This window comes from Eurypyga helias, unplaced genomic scaffold (genome assembly GCF_000690775.1).
Source record: "Eurypyga helias isolate BGI_N326 unplaced genomic scaffold, ASM69077v1 scaffold9916, whole genome shotgun sequence".
NCBI lineage: Eukaryota > Metazoa > Chordata > Aves > Eurypygiformes > Eurypygidae > Eurypyga > Eurypyga helias.
The window spans coordinates 89,010-94,014 of record NW_010254688.1 but is presented as its reverse complement, the minus strand read 5'-3'; positions in this window follow the sequence as shown (position 1 = coordinate 94,014).

Sequence of the window (5,005 nt, the reverse complement as noted above, 5' to 3'; positions counted from 1 at the left end):
AGGGTGGGAGGGGACACGGATGGAAAAAGAGAATGGAAAATAAAAGAAAAAAAAAAGAAGATTAAGTGTTAGTAAGGAAAACAGCTCAAACTTGTCAGTTCTGGCTAGAAGGGAAGAGTCACAGCCCGGCAAGGGGTAGAAACGCTCTCTTTCTTTGATTAAATGGTTGCAAAAACAACCCCGCTCCCCCTCTGTCCCCAAAACACACCTCCTCTGTCCAGAAATTAAATGTCATCAAATGTGATGGTAATTGGTGACAGCACTTTATAAACACTGTGGCTGAATCTGTCTCCAGCATCCTTGCGTGTGATGTCAGGACGTGGCTGCCATGAGTGCGAAAGGGCGTTGGGGCCTGAGGCTGCATGACACGCACAGACCTCATGGGTTTTGGGAGAAACTTGTTTTTTCAGTGCCACCTTGCAGGCTTCACTGCAAAGCCTGGAGAAAACGTTACAGGTCAGAGCACTTGTTAACGTGAACAGCTTTTGGATATGGACACCACTGTAAGCGGACTGAAAAAAAAAAAAACCAAAACAAAACTCTGAAACATCAGCTCCAATTGTGGTTGTAGAAGATTTGGCTTCTTTGGCTTCTTTCTACATAAATAAATAAATCTCTAAATCAAGCAAAGGACCCCAGCAGGCTGAACTGAAAGAAAAAAATCGTGGTGGTGGAAGGGAGAGGGAAAGGGCTTCTCCTTTCATTTTTTCCCTCGGAATTTGAAGTTTTGATAAAAGGGCAGGATTTAAATTTTCCGTCATCTTGACCAGCCTCCCAGCTGGGTCTCAGCTTTTTGGATTTGAGCTCTCTGGTAATGCTGGGGACAGGCAGGAACATCCAGTACGGCTGCGGTTACATAGCAGGATCAGAGCACGCTCTCTTACGACTCGCAGTGAATAATGTCCTGCTTAGGAAAATACTTAAAAAAAAAATCCAAACCCAACCCCCTGAATTCAAAGTATGGCAGATATTAGTTTATGCTCGTGGATTTTCTATGGAGAAGTTTTGGCCCATTTGAAACTGGAGCTGGGTGACAGTGTGATTATTTCAGGAGCGGCATGTACACTACACCTGCCAGCTTCGTGTAACAAAAGCAGAGCTCTCCTCATTGCCAGCATGTTATCATGGTGACTCTTTGGGAGCTTAATCCTCAAGTTTTTCAAGACATTTGCAGGGCAAGGGGTGTGACATTTTAAAAGGGTCCATCCACCCTGTGATTTTGCAGGAGCTGCAAGTGCACGAGGAGGGACTGCATTTTCTGGGGGCTGGTGGCCTTCATCATCCCATACCTAGGAGGGCCTGGCGTGGTGGTGGCTGGATGCCAATAATGGAGAAAAATAGAACCTTTAGGACAGGATTGGGAGAGAAAGATGTTTGCATCACGTTGTATGTCTGGGAAAACCTTAGTATTTTCTACCCAGGACACTGAAGCTCTTTTGTGTGTCACTGGGCTGCAAAACGATGTCAGACTAGGCTTTGGATGAAGGAAAGCATGGTAGGTGATTATGGTGTCTGGTGCTGCTGGTGGAGGTACTTTGACAAGGTGTTTTGTTTCTTGGAGGATATTGCTGTGTGATCTGAGCAAGAACTTCAGCTTCCACATCCAAAAAGATGACTACCTTGATTAGATTTTGTTTTACAGGTGCCTTTCTGCTATGTCTTGCCTGAGACCCATCAAACTCGTTTCACTTGGGCCAACTAAAGGCCTCATATGGTCTCATTCACTCGGAGGAGGACTGGCACGCCAAAGAGCAACCTAGAGGAGTTACACAACTGTGTCATCTGAGAGCAAAATTAGTTCAGCAAAGGGTGGTTGTTTTTAGGCTTGGTGGGGGAATTAAAATATTAGAAGAAATCAGCTTGAATTTTCAGGAGGAGTTTTCAGTAACACACAAAAAAGCCACAAAAATTCTTTTTTGGCAACTTGAAATGGATTTGTTCAGCCCAAAAAGAATTGTTTTGGTAGGTTTTGGGCTGATCTAGTGTGGAGGAGGGGAGTTCTTTAAGTCACTTTTAAATGAAATATGCCATTTTAGTGTAAAAATATTAGAATTTTAAATTAAAAAAAAATAAGAAAAAGTTGGCAGTATTTAGAAGACAAAATATTTGATTTTGGAAATGAAAGACAAGGAGAAAGTATTTTTATGTCAAAATAGTATAATAATAATAATAATAATACTTCGTTTGGTGGTGGGGTTTTTCTGTTTGTTTGGTTTGGTTTGGTTTGGTTTTTTCTACTTTAATCTGCTTACCAAATTAGATATAGAAGGGTCTCACTTTTCCCGAACACTTTCCAACATATCATATCCACCAAGCATGTTATCTGGTGACTAGTGTTCTCTTTCCTGTTGGAGACCTTCCTTCTTAAGTTGATCATTGCAAGGGGCACCAGTGCAATGCTGTCCCATGATTGTATGTGGAATGGTGGACTCCGCCTGTCCCCATGCCTGTGGGTTGAGAGATGAGCCTTTTTCCTTCTTAGCACCCACTTACCAGGAGGTTTGAGGGCCTGAAGCCCCCAGGAAGTGTTGCAACGTGATCTACAAGCTATACCCTTGGGGTTTTTCTCTTCTCCATCAAAGACTCAACCCATGAGTTAGTGTCTACTTTGAGCAGACACCACCAGCAACATCTGACCTCTCCTACACCCCAGGGTCCCCTCGAAGACTTAGCAGAGGGTATTTTTTTTAGGTTTCATAATTTCTTTCGTGGTTGCAAACATCTGAAGAAACATCTGCTGGTGAGGCTGGTGAAGGGGGGAGTTGCAGAGAACGCAGGAAACCAGCTGTCAGTAAATGGTTGGAGAATCCAAAACCATGTTGCTACAGGGAGAACAGTCAGTCTACAAAGTGTTTTATATTTCTGGTGCTGGCTGTTGCCAGAAGCTGTCTCAGTTCTCCAAAGTGGCTGTGTCATTATCCTGTTGAGGGTCTGGAATTTCTCTTTGCACTCTGGAAAGTTGTGGCAACACATTCCCCATCCAAGAAAGGGAGCTATCAGTTTATAGACTACTACTAGAGTTGAAAAAACAGGGTGATTGAAAAGCATGCTGCTCCTTCAACTCTGGAAGGTATTTACAGGAAGGCAAGAAACAAGGGGATGTAGAGCCCTGCCAGGGGATTGCCACCCGGGTCTCTAGCTCAGGCTGAAGATGCAGAGCATCACTGCCAAGGTGAGGCTGCTTTGAGTGGCCATGTGCTTGGACAAGCTTCCTAAAAAGTGCAAAGCTGAACCTGTGCCTTGTATCAGGCTGTGACTCCTCACTTAGTGGGGATTCAGAGCACAGTAGTGCTGAGCAGATTTAGTCAGAGGTAATGAAGTTGAGGATTATGCTGTATTTCTTTTCTTGTGGTAGGAAGCTCATGGGTTGCCCAAATCCATTTCCCAATCTCTCCACAGTCCTTCACCCTCCACTCCCATCAGTTTCTGTGCAATGCACCTGCTTCAGCTTTCCTCTGCCTTCACCTGGAGGCATCCCATGGAGTGACTCTGAGATCCAAACCAGTGCTTCCTAACCCCAGACCAGACACTGCTCCTTCACACAAAGCTTTTGCATCCACTTCTTGCGGGACCAGGTGAATCAAAAGCCAGAACACAGCAGACCTCATCCAGGCTTATTCCAAACCAAAGTAGTGACCTAGAAGCCATAAAGTCTGCTGAAGTTATATTAGGAACAGTGGTGATAAACTACTATAATATTTCAGCTCTCAGGAAGGCCAGACAAAACAAAGATTCAAGGTGACCATCTTCTGGTGGAAAATGATGCAGGCTGGAGAAAAAAGTGCTTGTGTATTTCTTTACGTAGCAGCAACCTCTGTATGAGTTCACAAAGACTTTGTCTCATTTTCTTGATCTTGAAATACATATTTTTATAATGAAAGGCTTCAGCAATTCAGATAAAAAAATAATGTTGGTTTCTATTTTCACTTGAGTTTCTTTATCAGTATAGCTCGATATTGTAAAAAGTCAACAGTTAAGTTTTCTATTTGACTCCCAGATAATATATTTTCTGCTATTCCAAAATGACAGTGTAATTTCAGAGAAACTTGAAATAATCTTTCTTCTGAAACCACTGAGGACCAGACATGAACCTGAAAACACAGAGTACCAGTAGCGTGTTATGGCTGGTTTTCTATTCCGCAAAATGTTCATTATATTTTAGCTCTTCCCTGTCGACTATCTTGTGTCACCTCTCATAAACTAGTCAAGTGTCCGTATGCTGTACCGTGCCCCTTCCCTACCATCAGAACATGATCTGAGTAGAAATACTGAGGAAAGTCCTTAGGGCAACCTGGAAGCTAAATGTGGATGTATTAAAAAGGGTTCAAAAGGCAGAGGAGATGAAGGATCAGGAGTGACTGTCAAACAACAGTAAGGGATGGAGCTGTATGAGACTTGACCATGTGTGCAGCAGAGGAGTTTATGCACACCATATTTGGCTACTCATGGCTTGGATGGGTGTATTCTTTGCTGAGTAAAAAAAATGGCTGGATGGCTGGGCCCAAAGAGTGGCGGTGAATGGAGTTAAATCTAGTTGGCAACTGGTCACAAGTCATTTTCCCAAGGGCTCAGGGTTGGATCAGTTCTGTTTATTGCCATTATCAATGACCAGGACAAGGGACTGAATGCACCCTCAGTAAGTTTTCTGATGACACCAAGATAGGTGGAAGAGTTCATCTGCCTGAGGTCAGTAAGATTCTTCAGAAGGCTCTAGACAGGCTGGATCCATAGGCCGAGGCCACCAGAGGAGGTTCAACAAGGCTAAGTACTGGCTCCTGCCCTTGAGCCACAACAACCCCCTCACAATGCTCCAGGCTTGGGGACGAGGGACTGGAAAGCTGCTCAGAGGAAAAGGACCTGGGGGGTTGGTTGACAACAACTGAACATGAGCCGGTGTGTGCCCAGGTGACCAAGAAGGCCAACTGCATCCTGGCTTGTATCAGGAACACTGCGGCCAGCAGGACCAGGGTAGGGATTATCCCCCAGTACTGGGCACTGGTGAGGC